The 14592-nt window shown below is 45.0% G+C and overlaps 1 protein-coding gene across 3 annotated transcripts in view; it reads right to left on the minus strand.

Moving 5' to 3' along the window:
* The window catches only part of LOC126481055 (uncharacterized), a 1230708-nt gene that overhangs the window by 1046801 nt on the left and 169315 nt on the right, over positions 1 to 14592 (minus strand). For 2 of the 3 annotated variants that reach the window (XM_050104538.1, XM_050104537.1), the window contains exon 2: positions 8426 to 8560. The exons of the other annotated variant lie outside the window; for it this stretch is intronic. The gene's annotated coding sequence lies outside the window, so the exon portion shown is untranslated. The remainder of the gene's footprint in view (positions 1 to 8425; positions 8561 to 14592) is intronic. 3 annotated transcript variants of the gene reach the window in all.

A 14592-nucleotide genomic window follows, 5' to 3' on the forward strand; every position in this document is an offset into this window, starting at 1 on the left:
CTTGCGTTCTGCTTCAGTGGCCAACTGGCTGAAACGCCAGAATGTTTGAATATTTTACCGCGATATCAGGGAATGGACTGGCGAACCCCCTGGGTGTTAGAGTCGTGGGCTCTACGGGACAATGGAGGTTCTGCTTCGAGAGTATCACTGATTTGTGACATCACAGGTTAGTGATCCACGAAGTACTCCTTCCAGTAACGAAGACCAGGTGAGTTGGTAAGGAAGTACTCCGTGCTCAGTGATTTTCTGCATTTGGTAGACATGAAACTTCCTGGCAGATTAAAACTGTCTGCCGGACCGAGACTCGAACTAGGGACGTTTGCCTTTCGCGGGCAAGTGCTCTACCAACTGAGCCACCCAAGCACGACTCACGCCAAGTCCTCACAGCTTTACTTCTGGCAGTACCTCGTCTCCTACCTTCCAAACTTAACAGAAGCTCTCCTGCGAAACTTGCAGAACTAGCACTCCTGAAAGAAAGGATATTGCGGAGACATGGCTTAGCCACAGCCTGGGGGATGTTTCCAGAATGAGATTTTCACTCTGCAGCGGAGTGTGCGCTGATATGAAACTTCCTGGCAGATTAAAACTGTGTGCCAGACCGAGACTTGGGTAGCTCAGTTGGTAGAGCACTTGCCCGCGAAAGGCAAAGGTCGCGAGTTCGAGTCACGGTCCGGCACACAGTTTTAATCTGCCAGGAAGTTTCATATCAGCGCACACTCCGCTGCAGAGTGAAAATCTGAGTCTGGATTTGGTAGACATATTTGCTTTTTCGAGTGTGCACATGAGTTTGTCAGGAAAATGCTGCTATCAGATTATGGTCTCGTTAGTTCGATTTTTAGTGAGATTTTATGGATGTGTGTCTTGCATTTATTACATTTGTTTCTGCAGAAACTTGAAGTGAGGTGTTTCTTGTGCGTCTCCTGATCTGATTCGCCCTGTTAGGCTTTTTTTCCCTCAGAGAGATCATCGTCGAAAATTGGTAGTAACCAGCAGGGAGCAGTGTAATAAGTGTTAGAGTTGTACCTTTACAAAGTTCGTGATCCAGTCTTAGAAAGTTTCTGAATACACTTAGATGGCGACAGGACCTAAAACATGTGTTTAGGATCACTGACAATTTGAAACCCGTGCCACGATTCAAAGAAGGATGGTGATCCTTATCAAGACTGATTTTAGAAGAGTACCATTCTGAGAATGAATCCACTTCAAGCGATGACCGCTCCTTTGTTAGTCTCTAGACCAGTGAGCCACGTAAATTGTCTCACACACCAAGACAGCGAATATTCCCGCTGCTGCTGTGTAGGAGACTTCACACGATGCTGTGAAACTCTAAGGACGTGACAACAAAGGTACTTTTTACAGTGTCTCAGCCAGTGGGAAATCTCGATCAGCTGGAAAACTGTAGCAGCCTGAAAGCAAGTGAAACATGTGCCACCACCATGGCAGGACACACCTTGTCACTCAGTATGACACCTGCCACTAAAACAGGACACAGCTTGCCACTCAGCACGCCACCTGTCACCACAACAGAACACATGCCACCTGCCACCACAGTAGAACACATCTTGACACTCAGCACACCACCTATCACCACAACAGAACACTTGCCAACTGACACCACAGTAGAGCACACCTTGCCACTCAGCATGCCACCTGCTACCAGAGTGGAACACATGCCACCTGTCACCACAGTAGAACACATGCCATCTGTCAGCTCAGTAGAACACATCTTGACACTCAGCACACCACCTGTCACCACAATAGAATACATCTTATGACTCAGTACGCCACCTGCAACCACAATAGGACACATCTTGCCACTCAGCATGCTACCTGCCACCACAGTAGAACACATGCCACCTGCCACCACAACAGAACACATGCCACCTTGCACCACAACAGAACACATCTTGCCACTCAGCACACCACCTGCCATCCATCACAGCAGAGAACATCTTGCTACTCAGCACATCACTGATAGTGATCACCATCTGATATTGTCTCTTGTACAAGTCAAAACATCAAAAATGACAACCCAATTTTCTGTACACTTTTCATTTTCACGTATCCACTATCTTCGGTGGCTTTTCATTGTTGTATCTCACAATTAACATAGGATTCACTTCCCCAAATGCGCCATAAGACATGTCACCTGTATGCAGTCTTAATCACGTACACATGATACACTGTTCAACACATCTACATCTACCTCTGTAGTGTGTGAACGACTGAAGTGTATGTCAGAGTCTACTTCTCATTCTTCTCATACTAGCATTTCTTCTTGCATCACAGGATCTCTAATGTTCGATATTACAATTAAACAGTTTTTCAGATAGGATCAGCAGAATTACCAGATTGTTTATTAACAATGCTGATGTCTATAGGACAGTATCGTCATTACTCGATACTAAAGAAATGCAGAAGACTTGGCACAATGAATGGTAGCTCTCTTTAAATGTGAATAAGTGAAAAATACTGCCCGTAACAAAGAGGAATAACCAGATAGCGTCTAATTAAAAGAGTAAAAGAGTAGTGGTCAACATCTTGAGCACGTTACATCGTGTAAATACACTGTATAACTAAAAAAATGAAGCACTCAGAATGGGAGGAGGAAACGAAACTTCACGGGTTGAGAGTGTACATGACGTTATTTCAGTGATTACAAAATCGAGTCAAATTTACAAGAACTTTGCATTACGGATACAAATATCAGAACGATGTTGCACCCCGCTCTCGCCTGAACGCATGCCACAATTGCCCACAACTGTTGTAAATGGTCTCCAATATCCTGGATACCGGCACTGGGTCGGAGTTGACCGCTGACCTGGTCCCACACGCTCTGTCGAGGACAGCTCCGTGTATCTTGCTGGCCACATGAGTACCTCATCACCATCCACACAGTTCGTAGAGGCACGTGCCATCTTTGGACGAACATAATACTGCTAAAAAAATGTTACCAGGATAATGGCACATGAGGGGTGACACATGAAAATGCAGGATGTCCGTGACATACTGTTATGTCGTCATGGTTCCCTCAGTCAGAACCAGCTCCGACCTGATGCCGTATCTGAGGGCTCCCTACACGTTGACGCCAGGAGTAAGACAATTGTGCCTCTCCAAAACGTCAGGAGAATGGGATTCTCCCCAGGATGCCACTATGGTCGCCGACGATGGTCATCTGGGGTGATGCAGAACAGCGAATCACAGCTGAACACAGCGATATATCATGCATCAGCAGTCCATGCTTCCAGTCAAGGCTCCACTCCAACCACAGTCAGTTGTGGTTGGTGCTAAAGAATCTCATGCGTGCGACTGTAATTCTCTATTCCGGGTGCTGCTAGTCTCCGACCAGTGGTGCAAGAAGACACAGAATGCTGTGTGGAGTCCTTTACTTGTTCTCGTATGGCAGGCACAGATATGAAAAGGTTACGATATGCTTGGCTCACAGTATGGCAGTCTTCCCTTATGGTAGTCAGACATGGTTGACCAGAACCTTGACAAGTCTGCCTGCCGTCACATTCCCATGCAGTTCATTATCGGCCACCGTCTCCTCCGAACGCTCTACATATCTGGATATTGTGCGATTCGATCAGCGAACCCACAATATGGTCCCTTTCAAACACTGGGACGGGCTAATGCTGTCTGACACGACTAAGGGGCACCTTCACAATGATCAGTCAACACCTAACGCGGCTCACACCCCATATACACTGATGAGCCAGAACGTTATGACCACCGACCTACAATAGATATAAACCCATCAGGCGACAGAAGCTTCATCTTGCGAGGAATGACTCCAAGTCACACACACGCACGGTGCCTGCAGTACCAGTGAGCGTACTGTCCGTGTCTAGATGGGGAGGGTGCTAGATCTATCTGAGTTTGACCGAGGGCAGATTGTGATGGCCAGAAGGCTCGGCACGAACATTTCGGAAACTGCACGACTTGCCAGGTGTTATAGGAGCGCTGTGGTTAGTGCCTTCAACATGTGGCGATACCAAGGTGAAACCTTGTTTCACGACATCGGCAACTACTAATGAAATGGTCCAAGTGAGCATCGGCACTGGACGTTGGCGCAGTGGCAGATCGTTGCATGGTCTGATGAATCCCGATACCTCCTTCTTCATGCCGATGCGAGGGAGCGAATCCGTCGTCTTCCAGGGAAACAGCTCCTTGACAACTGTCCTGCAGGACGAAGACAAGCTAGAGGCGGCTCCATTATGATCTGGGGAACATTTGCATGAGCTTACATGGTTCCAGTGGAGATCGTGCAAGACACCATCTGGGCCAAAGAGTATCGTACACTGGTTGCAGACCACGTACACCCCTACATGACGATCATTACACCCCTTCATGACGATCATGTTCCCCGATGGCAGTGGCATTTTCCAACAAGATAACGCGCCATGTTGCAAGGCCAGGCGTGTGACGGAGTGGTACGAGGAACACAGTAGCGAGTTCCAATTGATGTGCTGGCCCCCAACTCACCGAATCTGAATCCCATGGAACACATCTGGGATATGATTAAACATGATGTCAGAGCTCATCGTCAGCTTCCAGGAATTTACGGGAATCAGGGAATTTGTTTGTGCAGATGTGATGCCAACTCCGTCCACCGACCTACCAAGGCCTCGTTGCTTCAGTTACACTACGCGTCGTTGCCGTTATCCGTGCTAAAGGTGGAAATACCAGCTATTAGGTAGGTGATCATAATGGTCTGGCTAATCAATGCATACGCTCCCAGACACGGTAACAACGCTAAAAAAGAACAACACTAAGGCACTGTTTTGATCGGTCTACCTGTCACATACAACTGCTACTCTAAATCAGTACGTTGTATTGTATTCTATGTCAACCGGGGACCTAGAAACGACGGAGAGACTCCGTCCCCGCCGCAGCCGCAGTGGTCCACAACCCCACGATGACTACCGCAGTTCACTTCACCACTCCACCGCCCCACATCGAACCCAGGGTTATTGTGCTGTTCGGCCCCCGGTGGACCCCCCAGGGAACGTCTCACACCAGACGAGTGTAACCCCTATGTTTGCGTGGTAGAGTAATGGTGGTGTACGCGTACGTGGAGAACTTGTTTGCGCAGCAATCGCCGACATAGTGTAACTGAAGCGGAGTAAGGGGAATGAGCCCGCATTCGCCAAGGCAAATGGAAAACCGCCTAAAAACCATCCACAGACTGGCCGGTTCACCGGAGCTCGACACAAATCCGCCGGGCGGATTCGTGCCGGGGACCAGGCGCTCCTTCCCGTCCGGAAAGCCGTGCGTTAGACTACACGGCCAACTGGGCGGGCCAAATCATTACATACTTGTCATTGGTGGGTACGTATACGAAGTTGCATTGAAATCTAATCACGTCTACTGGATTTTTCACTTTCTTTGTCAGGCAGTATATTCGCGAGTAATTTTAGTTAGCGATATGAAATGAAAACACGTGGCATTAAAGTTAAGGAAGGCAAGTGGAAGGTTTACAGGCGTCTGGGCTCGGTAGAAGTTGGCATGACAAAACATACTGAACGAATTAGGAGACGCTCTGCTTCTGTCAAAACCGGTCGGTACAGCCCATACGAAAATATGACAAAAATGCTCAGAGCATTTAAATGGGAAATGCCAACGGCCTTGCCGCAGTGCTAACACCGCTTCCCGTCAGATCGCCGAAGTTAAGCGCTGTCGGGCTGCGCTAGTACTTGGATGGGTGACCATCCGGTCTGCCGAACGCTGTTGGCGAGCGGGGTGCACTCAGCCCTTGTGAGGCAAACTGAGGAGCTACTTGATTGAGAAGTAGCGGCTCCGGTCTCGGAGAACGGTGTGCTGACCAGATATCCGCATCCAGTGACGCCTGTGGGCTAAGGATGACACGGTGGCCGGTCGGTACCGTTGGGCCTTCATGACCCGTTCGGGAGGAGTTTTGTTTTTTGTTTGAATAGGAAACTCTGGAAGAACGGCAACAAAGTTCTCGCCAAACTCAGTTGGATAAATTTAGGTAAAAGGTGTTTGAGGAAGAGTTTCCACTGCCGCTATCATATATCCCGTGAAGGGATTATGAGAGTACGATAAGAGAAACTAGGACACATACCCACGTATTCGCTCAGCAGGCGAATGGAACGGGACAGAAAATTGCTGCTGCTGGTACGAAGTACCCTTCGCCATGCACCGTACAATATATTGCTAGTATATACAAGTATATGTAGATTCTGACGTCATATTTGCGGAATTACAGGGAGGCAACGTCCTGTACCATACGGAACTTGGAAAACGTTGACGTTCCGTGTCACGGAACATGTTTAAGTGATACCTTGTAATCTTTCGCCGTGATGCTAATCCAAGAGTCGATCTGCAGGAGCTGTAAAGGAAGAAAGTGGCCTATAGCGACCAGTGAGGTGAAACTGCAGTTGAGTCGTGTTGCTTGCACAAGCCACGATAACGCACGATAGAGCTGCGAGGCATCACGAGGTGGCTGGACGAGGAAATGCGTGGACACTGCACTACAGAGAACCTTGTTTGAACTGTGGCGCAATGTACATGGAGTTTACGCGACACACCAAGAAACCAATACGGCAGTTATATCTTTGACCGCATTTTGAACCGTAAACGAAGCAGACAACACTGATTACTGGTTTTCTTATGAGAAAAAAAATCATTCGAGTTATCACTACGATGAACAGTCAATACTTCCTAAACGAAACATTAATGTGGAAGAAAACGAATCGAATATCGTAAATACAAGCTCTACAGCTCCAATAGACCCGAAAGATGCTACGAATCAACAAATTTTTCGTCAAGCAGTGGATGTGTGCATTGCATAATAAACTTTAATTATATATCTCGAATGAAGATTGCGATACTTAAGGTTACCATCTGTACGGGTATTACAGCTTACTACAAATGAATTACATTCCCTAGTGTCGTATTCCGCAAAGGGGTGGAGGTACACTATCAAACTCAGTCCATGATTCAGTTACAAAAAGCCCGAAAACAGTTATATGACGCAATTCAAAGCCATTATTCGGGAACGCTATTATACATCAAAATTTTTCTCATATGTATTATTCAACAGAAATTACTAATTGAACTTGAGAAGTTCCACATAGCACTACATACTGAAAATGAAGGCAATCAGTGGAACTAAATACAAAAGATCCTAGACACTGCACAAAAAGAATCAGTACTCAGATATAAAAAGGAGCACTCTTTATAGCCTCGCAGTGTAGTAGTAGTAGTAGTAGTAGTAGCAGCAGCAGCAGCAGCAGTAGTAGTAGTGATGTATGTCCTGGTTTCTTTGTTTCTAAATTCAAGTGAGCACTTCACTTCTAAATCTTGATACCCAATTCCGTCTGATCCTGCATAACTTACCCACCAATCCTGCATTATAAGTGACCCACTTACACTTCTGAACGACTCAAATTTTAGCTCCGGAAGCGAAAGTCCATCATCATGTCTTCTCCATAGCAAACTGAAATGTGGCGATTTCGATACACCCAATACCCCCCCCCCCCTTTTTCTCAGTCAATTCCGAAGATACTACTCTACAAAAAGAAAACTAATCAATGACAGTCCTATCTTCCCCAGCTTTTCGCTTGGTGTACCATATTCAAAGCTTCAAAAAGAAAACTAATCAATGACAGTCCTATCTTCCCCAGCTTTTCGCTTGGTGTACCATATTCAAAGCTTCAAACAGCAAAAGTAAATACTTTTCACAGCGAATCTTCATTTCTCAAACCAAGAGTCGCGAAAAACAAATCGTCACGCTCGGTCTCTGTTATTCCGTCGCATAAACTGGCCCCAAATGCTTTTTTCTGAAAGCTTAGGGAACTTTACTTGGAAAACATACTTGATGCATTTAGAATGATCTACAATAACATTATATTTCCTCAAGAAATTTCAATGCCCGTCATCGCATTTTTTTATTTCAGAACAATGAATTACATTTCTGAAATTTCACTATCAACGTTACCTTCTAAGACATCAGTATAACCAATTGCAGTACTTGGACGGGCAACCAACTCCATAGTTGGCACTAAATGGCTTGATAAATCTAAAGAGCTACCTCTGAAACAGAAAAAAATTGCATTTTCTTCCTCGAATCCTGCAGCGATTGTTTTAAAAATGTTTCGGCGTAACGAAAATATGACGAACAAAGTTCTAGAGAAGTGTAAGTCCAATTTCTCTTGTAATAAAATTGAACCATGGGTAAATAACACTACTAATACTAAAAATGCACACCAAGAAGTAACATCACAAAAACCATTACGGTTACGTCACTGGACAAAGCTAACAGCAATACTGCAAATTCCTTTTCACCTCCAACTTGCAAACTATGAAGTTCTACCTCACAAAGGTTGTACTCCTCGGCTGTAATGTTAGTAGAAGGGTCGATGAGCAGACGCTTTAAAGAAGTCTAGTGTGATGTACTGACCTGTTACGGCTGGTGTGTGGACTGCAACTGAGGAGCGTCGCTAGTACTAGTCGCGATAACGTAAGCTACTGTTGCCAAGCAACGCACTGTTGACAGTCGAAAATCAGCCTCTCGCCGTGACAGCTCGTGACTCACCTGCAACACAAGGAAACGAAAGTCAACCTCAGAGAGAGAGAGAGAGAGAGAGAGAGAGAGAGAGAGAGAGAGATGAGATACATAGTAACGTCAGCCTGACTTCAAGCTTTGTTCTCCAAGTTAGTTTAATGTAGCAGGGACATCCATAGTCATGAGTTACATCACCTGAACAATTTACTGACTTTGATGACAACATCCGCAGTAAATTTTACCGATCATTATATTTATAGGAAGCTGAGTATTCCAGACAATTCTGCAACTTTGATCAGCGTTTCTAGCCGACCTGAGCAATATGGTACCACGAAAACAAATATTACAAAACTACTTACCAGTACGATAAACTACGAGGTACAAGAAATAGCGACCAAGCAAGGCAGAGCGCTCGTATTTCAAAAATGGTTCAAATGGCTCTGAGCACTATGGGACTTAACTACTGTGGTCATCAGTCCCCTAGAACGTAGAACTACTTAAACCTAACTAACCTAAGGACATCACAAACATCCATGCCCGAGGCAGGATTCGAACCTGCGACCGTAGCAGTCGCGCGGTTCCGGACTGCGCGCCTAGCACCGCTAGATCACCGCGGCCGGCCGCTCGTATTTACTCGTAATTTGCTGACAGAACAAAGACGTGGCAGCCAAAGAGGCATGTGGTTTAAATAATAGATCCATGGTCGGTTAAAGGTTGTTCGGCGCTAGTAGTACTGATAAACTGCTCCACCGCTATTCCACTTCTCATATTTTTTAAACGTTTTACTTCACTTCTGTTAAATATTTGCAGATGATTTCTAATAAAATTTTATTCCGATAAATGAAGCACTAACTGATTATGTTTTGTGAATAAATATTTGTGCAACATAATTAACATTACCGAACACACTAAAACTGCCCATATGAGTCGAATTTACTAAATCCATTCACATTGCAAGGAAATGTCACTGTTTACACATAATAACTCCCCGTCATGAAAGTTTTGGACCTTCCTCCACCTTAGGTCGAGTACACACTGAAGCTGACCAAGTTACCAAGCTCTTCTCACTCTCGTTTTCACTAACCAGAAATAACAAAGCCACCACAGTCCCAGATTTTTACCATCGCTCGAATTACCGACAAGTAAAATCGATAGTTGCCCGCCGGTGCAGCTGCTAACTTACTTAAACTACTTAGAAATTGATAATGAATAATTACAGCGCAAGTTGAAAAGTAATGTGCCCCGTATTACACATATGTATATGGAGATTTGATTAAATGGAGACAGACTGCAGGAAATAAATGCCTGAGAGCATAGGGAGCAAAAGATGTCTTATGGACCCGTGACCGCAAATGCAAGGTGTCAGTGATACAGAGTATTCATTATCTCATCATGCCTGTACAGTACGATGCAGTGTATGACATGCTATGATAAGACCACTGTTAGACAAAGTGTTCCAAGTGGCCCCACGGACCTCTAAGCATTGTGCGAACATGACACAGGAATGATTGACGAATACTTTTAAATATACCATCCTTTAACTGAACGGCATCACAAGCAGCATGCACACGTTGTTCCAGTGTCTACATGTCCGGGACTATCTCCGCATACGTGACGGCTTTCAGGTGAGCCCACATGTGGGGCTATAATGAATCGAGGACCAGCAACAGAACCTCCTCGTCTGATCCATTGGCTGGGGTAGGTGTCGAGATGCTGCCTGACGGAAATGCAGTTCAGTGAGCTGGAGTACCATTACCTTTCGTACCGCCAAAGGCACGTCTTCCAGCAGGGGAGGCAGGCTCACCCGCAGGAAATGAAGATAAGCCTCGCCTGTGAGACACTGTGGCAGGATAACTGGTTCCACAAGGTAACCGCCAACAATCCCCCTCCACATACCGAGACTCAACTGGTGCTCCTGGATTGCTGCCACCACACCATTAGGTATCTCCGTAGTCCACAAGTGGATGTTGTGAAGGTAGCCTCATCTGTGAATAGGACGGATGTTGGAAATCGCAGCACAGTGGTGTCCTGTACTATGAACCGTCGCATCGGAGGCAAGTCTCTAGTTAATAAGGCTTCAGCACGTTGTAAGTGATATGAATAGTAACAGCCGCCATGAAGTTGTCTGGCATACCCCATCTGGTAGACCACCGGCTTGGTGTTGACAGCGGGATCATATTCTACAGTTTTCGACATTTCCAAACCTTCAACACCTGCTACTTCAAGGCATGTATACATATCAGATTCACCTTCTTTTTTCTCCCATAAATGAGCCTGTCTCTCACAAATGACGAAACACTTTTGAACACAGATTGTTATGTGGCTGTTCTACATCTACATCCATACTCCGCAAGCCACCTGACGGTGTGTGGCGGAGGGTACCTTGAGTACCTCTATCGGTTCTCCCTTCTATTCCATTCTCGTATTGTTCGTGGAAAGAAGGATTGTCGGTATGCCTCTGTGTGGGCTCTAATCTCTCTGATTTTATCCTCATGGTCTCTTCGCGAGATATACGTAGGAGGGAGCAATATACTGCTTGACTCTTCGGTGAAGGTATGTTCTCGAAACTTTGACAAAAGCCCGTACCGAGCTACTGAGCGTCTCTCCAGCAGAGTCTTCCACTGGAGTTTATCTATCATCTCCGTAACGCTTTCGCGATTACTAAATGATCCTGTAACGAAGCGCGCTGCTCTCCGTTGGATCTTCTCTATATCTTCTATCAACCCTATCTGGTACGGATTCCACATTGCTGAGCAGTATTCAAGCAGTGGGCGAACAAGCGTACTGTAACCTACTTCCTTTGTTTTCGGATTGCATTTCCTTAGGATTCTTCCAATGAATCTCAGTCTGGCATCTGCTTTACCGACGATCAACATTATATGATCATTCCATTTTAAATCACTCCTAATGCGTACTCCCAGATAATTTATGGTATTAACTGCTTCCAGTTGCTGACCTGCTATTTTGTAGCTGAATGATAAAGGATCTATCTTTCTGTGTATTCGCAGCACATTACACTTGCCTACATTGAGATTCAATTGCCATTCCCTGCACCATGCGTCAATTCGCTGCAGATCCTCCTGCATTTCAGTACAATTTTCCATTGTTACTACCTCTCGATACACCACAGCATCATCCGCAAAAAGCCTCAGTGAACTTCCGATGTCATCCACAAGGTCATTTATGTATATTGTGAATAGCAACGGTCCTATGACACTCCCCTGCGGCACACCTGAACTCACTCTTACTTCGGAAGACTTCTCTCCATTGAGAATGACATGCTGCGTCCTGTTATCTAGGAACTCCTCAATCCAATCACACAATTGGTCTGATAGTCCATATGCTCTTACTTTGTTCATTAAACGACTGTGGGGAACTGTATCGAACGCCTTGCGGAAGTCAAGAAACACGGCATCTACCTGTGAACCCGTATCTATGGTTGTTGGTGGAAATGCTTTTGCAGGCACAGTCGTGCTGCCGCCCGCACACAGCCAGTTGCCTGCTCGTGCATAAAGACCGAGTCGGCCTGATCCTGGCTGCTACACCGGGCGATTGTTTCTTAACGCTGCAATGCATGACACACGTCCACATCAGAGTGACTCGTGAACAACAAACAAAAAAAGTCACCCAGTATCAATGTGTGAGCATGCTGCCGTCGTGAACAATACTGCTGCACACTTGAATATGGAAAGTAAACAGTAGGACAGATAGACCATTTCGACATGCCTGGCATGTTCTCATGTGTGATATCAGTCATCAACCCCTACACTGTCGAAGATATTTTATCTTCACTGTCGAGTGGGTGTAACTTCATTGCACTTCCGGCAATAAGTCCGTGCCGCGCGGGATTAGCCGAGCGATCTTGGGCGCTGCAGTCATGGCCTGTGCGGCTGGTCCCGGTGGAGGTTCGAGTCTTCCCTCGGGCATGGGTGTTTGTGTTTGTCCTTAGGATAATTTAGGTTAAGTAGTGTGTAACCTTAGGGACTGATGGCCTTAGCAGTTAAGTCCCATAAGATTTCACAAACATTTGAACATTTTTTTGAACAATAAGTCCGTATGATCTCTTTCGCTCCTTACCATCCCAGGTATCCTGCAGTTTTCCCCCTATTTAGCAAAATTACCCTGTATTAGTTAGACCTCTGTATGGAACAAAGTTTGTGACCCACTCCGCAGTTTTTGTGCAAAACAGTTAAACGCAGTGACATATCTTTCGGAAAAGGTTGCGCTAACAGGCGGATGCTTGCAACTGCGACATTCAGTAGGAGAGAATGTGCTCAATGCTGTAAGTGCATGGCTAAGAAGATAGGACTTTGTTTAACAACATGTATGACACACTCGGTCATTTCTGTCTCGGAGCCTGGCGAAGACACGAAAGCAGTTTTACCCAAAGCTGTATTCTATAAGGGCATCGTATCTAGTTGTTGTAGGTTTGATGCAGCTTATTATGTTTTAGGTATTGCTTGCTATTACTAAGCAGCTATTATATGGGTTTCTTGGTTTTCTGTCTGGCTTCATTGATAAGCACAGGAATCTTGAACTCAGGGCAGCCACCATTTCGAGGTCTTATGGCATATCTAGTAAGTCACTTGGGCGAGGGCTGTCTTTACAAATAAGTTTAGTGTTCCTCATAGGAGATGCAACGGTGTTGTTGTTGGTGTGTTCTTCTGTCCGAAGACTGGTTTGATGCAACTCCTCATGCAATTCTGTCCTGTGCAAGTCTCTTCATCACCGAATAACTACTGCGTCCTACTCTTATTTGAAACTGCTCACCGTGTTCACGTCTTGCTCTCCCTCTATGTCTCCCCCCCTCCATCTCTCTCTCTCTCTCTCTCTCTCTCTCTCTCTCTCTCTCTCTCTCTCTCTCACACACACACACACACACACACACACACACACACTCACACGCTCCCCTCTAATGCTAAACTGATAATTCCTTGACGTATCAAAATGTGTTTTTTCTACCGATCTGTTCTTTTAGTCAAGTCGTGCCACAAATTTTTCTTTCCAGTTATATTTAGCACCTCCTAATTAATTATGCGAACTAATCTTCAGCATTCTTCTGTAGCATCACCTTTCAAAAGATTCTAGTCTATTCTTGTCGGAATTACTTCTCGTTCACGTTTCACTTCCGTACATCGCTACATTCCATACAAATACCTTTAGAAAAAATTCCTCACTTAAATTTATATTATATGCTGACAAATTTTCTCTTCTTTTCTTGCCATTGACATTCTACATTTTATATCATTTATACTTCGGCCATTACAAGTTATTTTACTGCCCAAACAGCAAAACTCATCTACTACTTTTAGTTTCCCATTTGCTAATCTCATTTCCTCAACATCGCCTGATTTGATTCGAGGACAATGGAATGCCCTTGTTTTTCTTTTGTGAATGGTTATCTTACTGCGTATCCTCCTTTCAAGACACTGTCTATTCGTTTTAACTGCTCTCCCAAGTCCTCTGCAGTCTCTGACTTAATTGCAATGTCATCGGCAGAGCTCAAATTTTTTATTTCTTCTCGATGAATTTTAATTCGTACTCAAAATTTTTTCTTTGGTTTACTTTTGTGTTTCCTCAATGTGTAGATTGAATAACATCGGGGACAGACCACAGCCCTTTCTCACTCCCTTCTCAGCCACTGCTCCCCTCTCATGCTGTTCGACTCTTAAAACTGCCGTCTGGTTTCCGTACAAGTTGTGACCAATTCTCGCTCTCTGTATTTCAGTCCTGCTACCTTCACAATATTAAAGAGATTATTCAACTCAATATTGTCAAAAGCTTTCTCTAAGACCCACATGCTATAAGTACATGTTTACATTTGCTTAACCTATTTTGTAAGAGAAGTTGTAATGTCAGTATTGCCTCGCATATTCGTACATGTCGTCGGAACCCAAAATGATCTCCTCCGAGGACGGCTTCCACCAGATTTTCCATTCTTCTGCAAATAATTCGTATCAGTATTTTACAACCATGACTTATTAAACTGATGATAATTTCACGCCTGTCAGCACCTGCTTTATTTGGAACTGAAGTAATTAAACTCTTCACTAAGTCTGAGA

Source organism: Schistocerca serialis, chromosome 5, assembly GCF_023864345.2.
Source record: "Schistocerca serialis cubense isolate TAMUIC-IGC-003099 chromosome 5, iqSchSeri2.2, whole genome shotgun sequence".
Taxonomy (NCBI): domain Eukaryota; kingdom Metazoa; phylum Arthropoda; class Insecta; order Orthoptera; family Acrididae; genus Schistocerca; species Schistocerca serialis.